General features: G+C 38.5%; 1 long non-coding RNA gene across 1 annotated transcript in view; it reads left to right on the forward strand.

Moving 5' to 3' along the window:
* The window catches only part of LOC148109819 (uncharacterized), a 47986-nt gene that overhangs the window by 4723 nt on the left and 27635 nt on the right, over positions 1-15628 (forward strand). The window lies entirely within an intron of this gene.

A 15628-nucleotide genomic window follows, 5' to 3' on the forward strand; every position in this document is an offset into this window, starting at 1 on the left:
CACACAGAATGTCAGGTGATTGTGAAAATCCAGGGAAGATATGAGTAAACTTGCTCCAGACTGACTCTAAGTATTGACTTTAAGTAGCAGATGGGTTCTCTGCTGCTACCCCTTCACTCTCCCTAATGCACCTAATTGCGTTTATGCATTCTGTTTTTCCAGCAAGTAATAACGGCATGCCTACTATGTTCCATTACTAATTGCTTGCATCGTTTCAGCTTCAGAGTCAGAGCTCTAATCTGGCTTTAAAGCCTCCACCAGAATAATCTACTAGAAAACTCTATTTCTGTGAAATTTTGTTGGCATGGCAACCACCAAGCAACACCATGGAGAGTGCCTTAAATCCCACAGCAGTCTGTTAGGCTGAGTGAGTCTGCAGGGAGGAGGCCATATAGAGAGGCTAAAAATAGACAACTTACGGCAAGGTGCCCCTGCACCCCTACCACCCAGAAGGATTATCGCTTACTTGTTCCCCTTGCTGGGGTCAAACGTGAGCCACAGGAGAGAATGGGCCAGGCTTCCTGTTAGCAGATTTTTCCATCCCAGTGCCTGGACTGGGAATGTGGAGACCCAAGGTCTAACGCCAGCTTCACCCCCTAATGAGCTGTGTGAGGTTCTGTTCGGGCGGGGCAACATCTCTGGGATTTAGTGTCCTCATTTGTAAAGGGCAGGAGCTGGTATGGATTAAGGACTTCCCAGTGCCACAGGCCTAGTTACTAGTCCGACGTGTTTGTCATTGCCTTGCTAACACGGACCGGGGGGCTAGGGGAGAAGACATGGCAGGTGGTCATGATGGTGGCAAAGTTTGTCAACAGGCAATTTGGCAAAAATCGTTAGTTGTCCCCTCTTCTGGTAATAACAGCTAATGAGTATCAAGTGCTTACCTTGTGCTGAGGGATGGTTCTAGGTGATTTTCACAGCATATGCCATTTTACCTTCCCAACAAGGCTAGGGAAGGGCATTACTGGTATCCCTGTGTTATAAATGAGTAAACTGAGTCACAGAGAGGTAAATAGATCATTTTCACAGAAGTAGCCAATTATATAGCTAGGATTTGAACTTGGAACCACCTAAATTCAGAACCAATATGCTTGACCTTGATTCCATTGTATCTCTAGTGCCTCGATCGTTGCCTGGCACCCTAAGGGCTCTCAAAAACTAATTGTCCAACGAACAGTAAATGACTGTTATGCTAGAAGGTTCTCAGTGCCTATTATTCAAAAATCTTCAAGCCTTTTTTCTTTCTTGGTAGTTTATTATGTGAAGAAAAACCTCTGAGCCATCTCTTCTAAGTGAAATGGTTGTGGGAGAGCTAGAAAGCATGTTGCTATGGAATAAAATATACAGAAAAAGATACAGTTAAAATTAGGGGGATTGTTAGATAATGAGTCTGAATTATGTAATTATGTGAGGAATGAATTATGAAACTGATGTTCTGTCAAAATAAGGCCTGTTTTCTAGGACCTAGAATACATAGGCAATTTTATTCCACTATTTTAGGTGAAATTTTGTTTTTAGAATCAGAGGGGGAAAAGAGAGCACTTATAACTATAGGCAAGAGAGAACTGAACTTGAAAATAAAGCACAGGCTATAGAAATAATTCTTCTTATTAGGAAGAAGGATTGCCCCTCGACCCCCAGCAGTGCAAGACTGATTTTCTAGGTTATGTTAAGAGATGTTTTGTACTAAGTGGCTCACGGCTAAGATCAGAAGGTAATTTAAAAAGACAGCTTCTTCGGAACATGACTGTTACAAGGTGAAAATAAGTAGCGTTTTTCAGTTTCTACCATCTAGTCTAATTCCTCCTTAAAAATGAGTTGTTAGATTAAACTTTTTATTGGAGACAAATATACAGATAATAATTTTTCATATCTTAAGTGTAAATGATAATGAATTTTCACAACTAGATAAGCTCATGTGACTAGAATCCAGATCAAGAAACAGAGCTTCTGCTTCCCAGAACACTCCTTTGTATTCCTATCAAGTACTCACCCTTTCCTCCCCTGCGGTAACCATCATCCTGACTGCTAACAGCATGGGTTAGGCCAGCCTCTGTGTGCTTCACGTAAATGAAATTGTATTGCGTGTACCCTTTTTGGTTTGGGTAGATACTGCCTAAAAGTATTCAAGAGTGTTATCCCAATTAATAAACCTACCAGCAATGTGGAAGGTTCGCAAACACTGCACTTCCTCTCCAACTCTGATGGTAATTGAGCCATTCTGGTAGATGTGTGCTGATAATCTCATCGTGGTTTAATTCACAAGTCCCTGACGGCTAACGAGGTTGAAGCGCTATTTCACACATTTTTTTTTGATATTTGATATTGTCTTGTGAAGTATCTGTTCAAATCTTTTCTTCATTTTTCTCTTGGATTGTCTGCCTTATTCTTATTGATTGGTGGAAGTTCGTGTGTATTCTAGATATGAGTCCCTTGTTCTATATACATGCGGGGATTTTTTCTTTATGGTTAGCACATTTTATGTGTTATTTAAGAAATCTCCACTTCCTTCAAGGTCATGAGGATGTGTTCCTATGCTGTCCTCTAAAAGCTTTATTGTTTAATTTTCACATTTAAATGCAATCCATCTGAAATTATTATTTGAGTAATAGGAGAGAAAGGGGTCAACATATATATATATTTTTCACATATCCAATTCACCCAGGGACATTTATTGAAAATATTATTCTTCACCCATTGCATTATTGCTTTGGTCATGAGCCCAGGTGTGGGCTCTCTAATCTAGTTAACTGGTTAGTGTGTGTAACTTTGGGTCAATTCCATGAGATCTTCATTACTGGAGCTTTATGATGGGGTTTGTTCTCAGGTACGGTGAATCTTCCAGCTTTACTCTTCCTCTTCAGTTGCCTTAGATATCCTTGGCCCTTTGCATTTCCATACGAAGTTTCGAATCAGCTTGTCAACTTCTCTAAAAAGAAAAAAAAGTCCTGCTGGGATTTTGATTGGGATAGTGTTAATTTATAGATTAATTTGGGAAGAATGGACATGTTGAGCTTTCTAAATATTAAAAGTGTATTTCTAAATGTATTTAGATATTTAGTCTCTCTCAAGAATGTTTATTGGGCATTGCAAGTCTTTTGTTGAAATTATTACTATATAGTTTATATTTCTGTAAATATCGTAAATATTTTTGTAAATGTTGTAAATAGTACATTTTAAAATATGATTTTGTATTTCTGAATGATATATAGAAATACAAATGATTTTTAAACAACCTTGTATCCAACAACATGGCAGATTTCAATTATTAGTTCAAATGGTTTATGGACTCTTTTGAATTTTTGTGGAATATAATTATGCAGTCTACAAATACTGACAGCTCTTTTTCTTTTCTTTCAAATCTGAATATCTTTTAAAAAATATTGCGATGGTTAGGACCTCCAGTAAAATATTGAACATAAGTAGTAATAGCTGGCATCCTTGTCTCATTCCCGATCACAGAAGGAAAGTTTTCAATATTTCACCATTGGGTATGATGTTTGCTGTTGATTTTTTGTAATATTCTTTTATTCTCAGTTTGTGAAGAGTATTTTTTAATAGATAATAAATGAGGGAGAGCTAAGTTTTGTCAAATTATTTCTCTGTATCTATCGAGATGTTCATTTAAACTTTCTCTTTTTCTTTTTTAGTTAATATGGTTGGATTAATTTTTAAATGTTAAGCCAATCTTATATTCCCAGAATGGGTTCAATTTATATCACTAGATTCAATTGTCTAAAATTTTGTTAAAGATTTTTACATCTGTGTTCATGAGAGATTGGTCTGTACTTCTTTCTCTCTTACAATGTCCTTGTCAGGTTTCGAATTGTGGTATATTGGTCTCATAAAAGTTGCATTTGAAAAACAGTCTGTTTTCTGAAAGAGGTTGGCAAGATTTGTGTTATTTTTCTTTTCCTTAAATTTTGCGAGTGAAACCAAGTGAGCCCAGAATTTTCTTTGGGGGAGATTTTAAAATAATGAATGAACTATCTTTAATAGATATTGAACTTAGTAGATTTTTCCACTTCTGACAGTTTGGGTAAGTTGTATTTTTCTAGGGTTTTATCCATTTCACCTAAATTGTCAAATTCATTGTTGTTAAAATATTTAATTACCAGGTAGCTACATTATTCTAGTTATAGTTTTGTTATTGATTTGTACTTTGGTTTTATTGTGGAAAAATAGCGTACTATGAGTGACTTTAATTTTTTTCAAATTTGTTGAGAATTTCTTTATGATTTCAGTAAAAGATCCATTTGCACTTGAAAAGAAGGTGAATTCTTTGGTGCAGTATTCTATATAAGTCAGATCAAGTTGGTCAATTGTGTTGTTTTTACAGATTTTTTGTTAGACTATTTTATAAGCTATTAAATGAAATATGATTAAATTTTGCATTAAGAGTATGGAATTTTAAAAAGATATTATTTATTTTCGAGATTGAGAGAGAGGGAGGGAGAGGAAGAGAGAGAGGAGAGAGAGAGAACGCATGGGGGTAGGAGGGGAGAGGGGGTGGGAGAGGGAGAAGCAGATTCCCAGCTGAGCAGGGAGCCAGATTCAGAATGGATCCCAGTATCCTGGGATCCTGACCTGAGCCAAAGCAGACGCTTTACCAACTGAACCCCGGCGCCCAAGCGTACGGATTTGTTCGTTGCTTCTTTTAATCCTGCGCATTTCTGCTTCAATATTTGAAACTCTATTACGGAGTACATACAAATTTAGGATTGTATAATCGCATCCTGCTGGATTCCCCCTTTTATAATTATGAAACCTCTGTCTTTGTCTGTGATAATTCTTTTTTGCATTAAATCTACTGTGTCTGATTTTAGTATAGATATACCACTGTTGCTTAGTGTTTTTGTGGCTTTGTTGTTTTTCTTTTACTGTCCGCTTTTCTGTTTTTATCTTTCAAGTGTGAGTCTTTAGGCACAATGTAGTTGTTTAATGCAATCTGACAGCCATAAATCTTGATGTATTTAGTTCATCTATGCTTAATGTAATTACTTGCATCGTTGAGTTTATATATACAGTGTTGCCATTCATTTTCTTTTTCTTTTTTTTTAGATCTTATTTATTTATTTATTTGAGAGAGAGTGGGGGGGGGGTAGGAGCAGAGGGAGAGGGACAAGCGGACTGAGCACAGAGCCCGACACAGGGATCAATCCCACGACCCTGAAATCATGATCTGAGCCGAAATCAAGAGTCGGACGCTTAACTGACTGAGCCACCCAGGTGCTCCCCCATTCATTTTCTATTCAAGCTCTCTGTTGTACCTTGCTTTTTTCCATTTTTCTTTCCTTCTTTAGGACCAATCACACTTTCAAAAAATTATTATTCCATTTATCCCTTCTATTACCTTGTAATTTTTGTCATTAACTACTCATGTAGTGGTTCCCCTAGATATACAACACGTTCTTGTCTTACGATAGACGAAGACAAATTGCAACTTTTACTATTACCTACCTCTCACTTTTTCTTATTGTTCTACATATAATGTTAAACCTCATGTGACATTATGATTATTGTTTTGTATAATTCATATTTCTGTTTACCAATTTAGTTTCCCTTTCTGGTGTTCTTCGTTTCCTTCTGCATTTTCATGTTTTTATTTGGGATCATTTCCCCTCTGCCTGAAGATATTTCTTAAGTTACCTTTAGAGAAGACCTTCTATCAACAAATTCCTTTAATTTTGTTTGCCTGAAAAATGTACTTATTTCACCATCATTGTTAAAAGATATTTTCACCGAATATAGAATTATAGGTTAGGAATCATTTTATTTTAGCTTTCTAAAGATTTCATCACGAATAGTCTTTCCCTATATGGGGGAAGATGCTGTGTACTACCAACATTCTTCTTCTAAGGTGGAGGTACTGATCCCCCTCTAGCAAGGAGTATTGCATGCTGACAGAACCTAGTTTGGTCCCTCCCTAAGAATCACCCTTGGATGAAGACAGTGCCTTGTTCAAGGTTACAGCAAATACCTATGATGTGGGAACCAGCTATGTGCTTGAGACAGGACCCCTTCCCCAGTGTGTGGAACTGCAGGGGATTTCACCTGGCTTTGTAGAAGCCTAACTCCCCCAGAGTCGACAGAGCTCCAGAATACCCTGTGTTGTGAGGCTCCAATTTGTTGCTCCAGCCCCCACGATCCTGAAGGCTTAATGGTTTCCTCTACCTGAGCAGAGGCTCTCCTTTTGGCTAAGCTAGACTTTATCCTGAACCCAGGATCAGCAATGCCTCCAGGGAAGGAAGAGCTGGTGGCTGACAGCTCCTCTGGGAAAGTTCTTTACTCCCCATGAATGCATGATATTCACCTCGGCCTTGTTAGCAACCAAATGTTTGCATCCCCACAAAATCCGTATGTTGAAGCCTGAAGCCCCAATGTGGTAGTATCTGGATACGGGGCTTTGGGCGATAATTAGTGTTAGATGATGTCATGAGGGTGGACCCTCATTGTGAGATTCGTTTGCCCTTAGAAGAGATACCAGGGAGCTTGCTCTCTCTGTCTCCATGAGCAAGCACCACGGAAAGGCCATGTGAGCACACGACAAGAAGGCGTCTCTCTGCAAGATGGAGAGGTCTCACCAGAACCTTGGCCATACTGGCACCTTGATCTTGGACTTCCAGCTTCTAGACCTGAGAGATAATTCCTGTTGTTTAAGCTCTCGGTCTAAGGAAAGTATCTTATGGCAGTCTGAGCAGACTAATATAGCCTTCATTGCTTCCATAGTTCACTGAGGTTTTTAAAGTATGATTTTCAGAATTTATTTGGCCTTTTCTAGTTTTTGCAATAGAGCATTACCCTGACATGACCTATTATGTCCTACTGGGAAATGGTTGAATTTTTAAACCAGATTTTTCTATTGCCTTCAGTGTGTAAATTACTTCATTGGTTTTACTGCATTCTTACTGTTGTACCCCAATATCCATTCTCCCCTTTTTACATCGTGAACAAACCCTCAACCAATATCTGGGTACATGGCTGCCCAGAGGAAAGACTACATTCTCCACCTTCCATTGCAGTTAGGTGTGAATCTTTTTTTCCCTTAGAACGTGGGCAGAAATTATGTGGACAACTTCCTGGTGATACCTGCAAAGGAAAGGAATCTGCTCTCACTTCCTTTTTCTCCTTTCCCACAGGGGGGAGTACACATGTGGTAATGTGCCATTTTGTACTGCACCTTGTACTTGGGACAAAGGCAACTCCTTCAGAAAAGAAGAGAAAAAGGGGAGCTGGTCCCCACGTTTTCAGTGAGCAGAGCCACCGTACCAGCTCAGAATTTTACTTGAGAGAGAAATCTCATTTTTATGGTTTGTACCATTAATGCTTCCCCTCCATTTATACTCTTGCCCTTAGCTTATCTCCTCTTGAGGTGTAATCGATATACAATAAGCTGTACATATTCTATGCGTACGATTTTATATCCCAACTAATCTACTTACAGTATCCTCATTATCTGGAGTTAGAATGTGGGTATTTGTGAATACAGGAATTCATTCAACAAAGTATTTACTGTATGTTGTGCCAGGCCTTGGTTATGCAGACTTGAAAGACTGTGGCTCAGAGACCAAATTTGAAGCACAGATAGGATTTATCTGGCCCAATTTTGGCAGCCCACGTGGCAATAACTGCCAGGGTCCGAGTAGAAGTTGTCCTTGTTAGATGACACTTCGACTTTTTCACCCAGGCTATTTCACTCCTTTAATCTGCCTTCCTGGTCACTATTAGAATTAAAGTTTGAGACTCTTCAGTTAGACAGTCTAAGATAAAAGACCTGCTCCCTGTCTTCAATATGCTTATATTCTAGAGGAGTGACCATCTCCGTATTATAATGTGGGTTGTCAAGCTACAGCCTGTGGCTCAAATCTGTCCTACCATCCCTCTTTGTAAAAGTCTTTGTTAGAACACAGTCCTGCCTGTGCGTGACACACCGTCCACGGCTGCCCTCACAGGACATGGCAGAAGTGCAGAGCTGTGCCTGAGACTGGGTAGCTCCTGACATAGGTGTCTGTGGCAGCTCTAACAAGCTGGGTGGCTAAAAGTGCAAACATTAAACCTTCCACAGTTGTGAAGGTCAGAAGGGCAAAGTCTCAAGGTGTTGGCAGGGCCACACCCCATAGGGGGGCCCTAGAGAACAATCCATCTTTGGCCTCATCCAGCTTCTGTTGGCATTGCTTCATTCATGGCTTCATCACTCTGATCCCTGTCTCTGTGGTCACACTTCCTCCTCTTCTACCCATCTTCTCTTTTGTGTGTCTTTTATCAGTCATTTGTCCTTGAATTTAGGCCCCACCTGGGTAGTTCCAGATGCTTTCCTCATCTCAAGATCCATTACATCTGCAAGGATCGTTTTTTTCAAATCAGGTGACATTCTCAGATTCCGGGCCTTAAGACACGGATCTTTTTATTTTTTTATTTTTTTTTTAAGATTTTATTTATTTATTCGACAGAGATAGAGACAGCCAGCGAGAGAGGGAACACAAGCAGGGGGAGTGGGAGAGGAAGAAGCAGGCTCATAGCGGAGGAGCCTGATGTGGGGCTCGATCCCATAACGCCGGGATCACGCCCTGAGCCGAAGGCAGATGCTTAACCACTGTGCCACCCAGGCGCCCCAAGACACGGATCTTTTTAAGGTCCACCATTCAGCCTACTACACTCTCAAAACGGAAAATACTAATTACTTAGCCCTTCACAGAAAACAATCCCCGATCTTCACTATAGGGTAGTGCAAAGAAGAGGGCCACTTAACTCAGACCACTGGAGGTGGGAGATCAAGAACACTTTATTCCTAGAGGAAGTGATGTTTGAGCTGAATTTTGGTGGTCGGATACAATTTCACCAGGTTTGAGAAGTGTTGAAGAGATATGAGAAGAATAAGAGAAAGAGGGAAGGTGCTTCAAGCTGGGGAAACAGCGGCATATAAAAAGCCAGGAGGCATAAAACAGTGTGGTATGTAGGTCAATACAAGTAGCTCAGCATGGCTATTGTCTCAGGTACAAACGGGAGGGAGGCAATGGTCAGTTCATTAGAAACCAAACTAAAAATTTAATATATAATCTAAAATACCATAGAGAACAATGATGAATTTAACATCAGGGAGAAAGACAATGAGATTTCCTAAGGATCAGTTGCGACTGATACATACCAATAAATTGGAGAAGAGTAAGAGTTAAGTCTGGAGACAATTACGAGGCTATTACAGGAATCTGAAAGTTGTCATGAGCACCTGAACTGAACTGAAGTGGTGGCAGTAGAGGTGGAGAAAATAGGGGACTTAAATGGAATTTAGGAGGTAGAATCAACAAGACAGAGGTTTTTTTTTTTTTTTTTTAAATGGATGTGGCGAGAGTTGAAGATATAAGATGATTCCGAGATTTCTGGATTGGGAACGTGGGCAGATGTTTCTGCTGAATGTGGAGATAGAAAATACGGAAGAGTAGATTTAAGAGGGAAAGATGGAGAGTCCGTGGTGACCTGTTGAGCTGGGGGAAGACGATGTCTCACGTTGCGAACATGTTTGAGTTGCGTACATCTAGCTGAATCCACTGAGGAAGTCCTTCTATATGTGGGTCTGACAACTAGGCAGATACTAGGAGTGGAAGGATAGGTTTCATTATTATTTTTATCCCTTTTGAAGACCACATTTTAATTATCCTTATCTGTTCCAAATCTTCCCATGCAGAATGAGGTAAAGACATTTTCTTTAAATTGGTAAGATTAAAGGATGGTAGGATGTTACTCTTTACAATAATATTGTGATATGTTCATTACTATCAGGTAATGAAAATCAACCACCACTCCACTTATATTTCTCCTCCTACTTTACAAACACTAATTAGTATTCAAATCATTAATGCATGGTGAGTAAGAGCTTCACAGAGATTATTCATATGCTTCCTGGTTGCTGGGGATCCAACTTATCCACACAGTGGATTGGACACACAGGAAGTGACTAACACGGGGGTTAAGCTGCATGATGAAATAAGCGAAGCAAGTAGAATTTCCCTGATTTGGAAACTTACGAGGAAGAAAGAAAACAATTTCCTGTTTGGGATCAGTTTTCAGATATTTTCCAGGGCTTGATTATTCAGTTTGTATCTACATATAATATTTTAATCAAAAATATCTTAATGATAAAATGTATTTCCTATTTTTCCTTCTTGTTGCCAACTGGTGGCTACCTGCAAACAAAGGTTCTGTGACATCATTCATTCGCTCAGGCATTGTGCTACCCCATGTGATCCTGGTTTACGAGTCCTAGACACGGAAACTGAGTTCAGCACACCACGCTCTTTCTGATCTCACCAGGAGTCTAGAAATCTTTCCATCGCCACTAATGTCCAAGACCTAGACTGAATCCTTAGATTAGGAAAATTTTCCCCACCGTGCTGTCGTCATTAGTTTACCTGAGTTATTTGTTTCCTTGTTAGAATTGAGCACAATCTTTATTATCTACACTATTTTTTCTCAATCAGACTCAAGAAGAATTTAATGTTATTGATCTTTTCTATTTTGAAAGCCTTATTTGTCTTTTGAAAAAATTTTAGCTTTATATTTATTGTTTCTTTTCTACTTTAAAACATCATCTTTCTAGTGATTTTTATTTTGTTGACCTTTTCAGTGTTCTTAAGATGTAGACTAAGAATCCACTCCTTTTTTGTTATTTCTTCTTTTTTTTTATTTTTTTTTAAAGATTTTATTTATTTATTCGACAGAGATAGAGACAGCCAGCGAGAGAGGGAACACAAGCAGGGGGAGTGGGAGAGGAAGAAGCAGGCTCATAGCGGAAGAGCCTGATGTGGGGCTCGATCCCATAATGCCGGGATCACGCCCTGAGCCGAAGGCAGACGCTTAACCGCTGTGCCACCCAGGCGCCCCTCTTCTTCTTTTTTTTAAAGATTTTATTTATTTATTTAAGAGAGTGAGAGAGCATGAGCAGGGGTGGGGGGCAGAGGGAGAGGGTGAAGCGGATTCTCCGCTGAGCAGGGATGGAGTGGGACTCCGTCCCAGGGCCCTGGGGTCATGACCTGGGCCAAAGGCAGACACTTAACGAACTGAGCCACCTGGGCACCCTGTTAATTCTTCTTTAATAACGAAAGTATTTAAGGCTGATACTTTCACTCCTTACTATGGCTTTTGCAGCAGTGTCTCATAGATTTTGATGTGAAGTGATCTCCTTGTATTGCTTTCTAAACAGTTCATAACTTGTTTTGAAATCATCCTTAATCCAATGGTTATTTAGAAGTGTTTTTCTCAGTGTCTGAGTAGTTAGAATGTAAACACATTTCATTATGTAATATCTGATACATTCAAAAGACTGTATGTAAGAGTGGGTACCCATCAACAAAACTAAAACACAGAATATTAACAATGTCACTGAAGCCCACCTTTGTGCTTTCTTTTCTTTTCTCCTGATCGATTTGACTAACCCTAAAATAAAACCACATTATCTCATTACTCTGGTTTTATAATTACTTTTTATAACTTATGGGAAGCCCCCACGTTATTTTATTTCTTAAAGAGTGTTTGAGGGATATCAGGAATAATGGCGCACAGTCAGGAAGTCCAAGGTCCTGTCCCTCAACAGAACACTGAAAACTGACAAAAACTGTCAGAACCAACTCTTTTAGAACTCTGTAAAATAGTCAATGGCTTCCTGCAACCAAGCAAACTGTTAATCAAGAAGAAGCAACCAAAACCTGGTAGGAAATCCTTGTGGCAATTCTAACCTACCCTTGCCCCGGGGTGAAAATACCCCACTTGTGCTGCTCGGTGGTGCTCTGGAAGACCACAGCCCATGGAGGGAGCAGAGCTGACCTTGTTCTCAAAAAGCTGTGGTTGTGCTTTGACCTGACCCTGGAGGATGAGACAAGAGCTTGCCTTTACTTTGCCGAACCTGGAACTCTCTCAGGAGAAAGAAGCTGCAGCATGTTTCAAAATCATTTGAAGGAGGGATGTTTCAAAATCATTTATAAGCAAAAATATTACTTTCTGGGACTAAGGCTATCAGTTGAGGCAAACAGCTGACACTCCAGAAAGTCTGGGAGAAAGGCTGCAAAGTGAGATCCTTTGAGAAAGAAGAGTTTTGAAAATTTCCTGTATCAACCTGGGAATCGAGAAGTCCACATGGGTGCCCAGGACGGAGCTCTCACACACTGCCAGTGAGAATGGAGAATGGGATAGCCACTGTGGAAACAGTTTGGGAATTCTTTAATAAGTTAGACCTGAAGACTGTACTTTCAGGGATCATTTCTATAGTTTGTTAATAAGTTAGACCTGAATTCACCGTATGACAGCCTGTACCATCTGACTCCACTCCTAGGTACATACCCATTACCAATAAGAACTGAAAACAGGCGTTCAAACAAATTTGTGCAAAGGTGTTCATAGTAGTACCATCGAGATAGCCAAAAGGTAGAAGCAACCCAGAAACTAACAGTGTCTAACTGAACATAATAAAAATAAAATAAAATAAAATAAAGTAAAATAAAATAAAATAAAATAAAATAAAATAAAATAAAATAAAATAAAAAAGAAACTAACAAAGAAATGTAGCATAGTCTATACAGTGGAGTATTAGGTAGTCACAGGAGTCATAAAGTCTTGAAACATGCTACAACATGGATGAAACATGAAAAAGCCACATACCCTATATTTCTGTTTATATTAAATACCCAGTATAGGCCAATTCATAAACAGAAAGCATAGCATTTGCCAGGAGTTGTGGGGAAAGGTGAACGGAGACTAACTACCTGATAGGTTTGGGATTTCCTTTTGGGGTGAGGAAAATGTTCTGGAATAGATGATGATGGCTGCTCAGACACACGAATGCACTAAATATCTTTAACTGTATACTTCAAAATGCTTACGATGGTAAATTTTATGTCATGTGTATTTATCTGTAATTAAAGAAATAAGTGAAGGGGTGCCTGGGTGGCTCAGTCGGTTCCATGTCCAACTCTTGATCTCAGCTCAGGTCTCAATCTCAGGGTTGTGAGTTCAAGCCCTGCTGGGCATGGACCCTACTTAAAAAAAAAATAAAAATGAAAACAAAAAAATTAAAATTAAAATTTTTTTAAAAAAGTGAAAAAATTGTGTCTGGGTTCACTTTAGGTCATTGTTTCTCCATATACAATTTTTAAATAGGCCTGTCATTATCCTGACCTCTTCATATTAGTGAGTCTTTCAATTTATTAACATAGTATTGGTCTCTAAGTTGTCTTTACACCTTTTATTTAATTTTAGTTTTAATTTTTTTCTCTTTAAAGAAGTTGCTTTCTCTGTTAGATTTAGTCCTAGGCACCTTACATTTTACAATAAAGTTTTTGTAAAATTTCGTATACATGACTGTATGAGTATAATTCATAATGTATGGCTTGATGAAATAATACAAAGTATACTCATGTGAATACTAACCAACTCAAGAAATAGAACATTACCAGCACACCTCCGACAGGCGTTTCCTTTGTATTTCTTCCCAGTCCCTAGCTCTGCTCTCTGCCCAAAAGGAGCTACACTTTTCACTTCTAACTGAACTCAATTTCTCAATGCTTGCATTGTAATGGGGGCTTTTTGTTTCCTGTGTAAGAAATCCACCCCCCAGGTTTATTAAAATATTCTCTCATGTTATTACATTTCAGATACTTCCATTGTGACTTCTTTTTTGACTCATAATTTATGTGAATGTATTTGCTTGATCTTCAAAAATTGGGAGTATGTTCTAGTTTTCTTTATTATTGATTTCTGGCTTAATCTCACCAGGATCAAAGAGCATATTCTCTGTTTTCAGTCCTGTCACATTTGTAGAGACCTGCTTTATGGCCCAGCATGTGGTCAACAAAGGTTTATTCCACATACACCCCGAAAAACGTGAATTATATCACTGTTGGGTTGAGTGTTCTATATATATCATTTAGTTCAAATCTGTTAATCTTATTTTTTAAATCTTCTTTATATTTAATGAGGTGGTTGTTTTGTTTTTTTCTTTCTTTCTTTCTTTCTTTCTTTCTTTCTTTCTTTCTTTCTTTCTTTCTTTCTTTCTCTCTTCTTTGGTAAGAATACTTGAGATCTACTCACTCAACAAATTTCAAGTATACAATAAAATATTCCTAACAATAGTCACTATGCTGTATATTAGATCCTCAGAACTTATTCATCTTATAACTGAAAGTTTGTACCCTTTGACCTAACATCTCCCCATTTTCCCCACTGTGAGCCCCTGGCAAGCACCATTCTACTCTGTCTCTCTGAGTTTGATTTTTTTTTAGATTCCACGTGTGAGTGATACCATGTAGTATTTGGCTTTCTCTGGCTTATTTCCCTTAGCAAAATGCCCTCCAGTTTCATCCATGTTGTTGCAAATGGTAGAATTTCGTTCTTTTTCATGGCTGAATAAGATTCCATTGTATATACATGCCACATCTCTATGCATTCATCTATCCATGAGCCTTTGGTTGTTTTCATATCTTGGCTATTGCAAGTTATCCTGCAGTAAACATGGGAGTAACAGATATCTCTTGAGATACTGATTTCATTTCCTTTGAATATATACCCAGGAGAAGGATTGTTGGATCATATGGTAGCTCTATTTTTAATTTGGGGGGGAACTGTTTTCCATAATGGCCGTACAATTTACATTTCCACCAACATTGTACAGGAATGAATTTTTGACTGCTTGTTTTATCGCTTACTGAAAGAAGTATGTAAATTTTCTCATCATTCTTGTGGACTTGGATGTTCCTTTTTTAGGTCTGTAAGTATTGTTCTATATACTTAAAAGATACATCCAAATGCAGTATACAGATCTTGTATCTACTCTGATTGAAAAATATATGTTAAGGCACCAGGGACATTGGAATACAGGCTATACATTGGATGATATTAAGGAATCATTGTTAAATTTATTGGATGTGATGGTACCTACTAGAGACACAGACTAAAGGGTTTATGGGTTGAATTTTATTTTTTTTTAATTTTTATTTTTTAATTTTTTTTTTTAGATTTTATTTATTTATTCATTCGACAGAGATAGAGACAGCCAGTGAGAGAGGGAACACAAGCAGGGGGAGTGAGAGAGGAAGAAGCAGGCTCATAGCGGAAGAGCCTGATGTGGGGCTCGATCCCATAACGCCGGGATCACGCCCTGAGCCGAAGGCAGACACTTAATCGCTGTGCCACCCAGGCGCCCCTATGGGTTGAATTTTAGACCACAGAATTTGCTCACGGAGCAAATTGAGAAGACTGAGAAATATATTTAATATTTTTATACCAAAGACGACTTCTTACAAAGATATGATAAAGACATGATCAACTTATCACATGATAAATAAATCAAGCTGCTTGAAATGGAAAGCTAGCCTGATATTTTGTCATAGGTCTTAGACATAGGCCAAAAAAATACATTTTTAAAACCACTAATCTATGATTTTTCTTTCTATTTCTATATGAGCTAACAAACATTTTTGGAAAAAATAATCCAATATATACAGTTATAGATGGATGGGAACATTTTCAGAATAAAACTAAAAATTCATGTGATGGTAAATTTTATGTGTCAACTTAACTGGCCTAAGGGGTACCCAGATAGCTGGTCAAACATTATTTCTGAGTGCATCTGTGAGGGGGCTTC

Source organism: Ursus americanus, chromosome 6 (genome assembly GCF_024610735.1).
Source record: "Ursus americanus isolate L20-20 chromosome 6, mUrsAme1.1.p, whole genome shotgun sequence".
Classification (NCBI taxonomy): Eukaryota; Metazoa; Chordata; class Mammalia; order Carnivora; family Ursidae; genus Ursus; species Ursus americanus.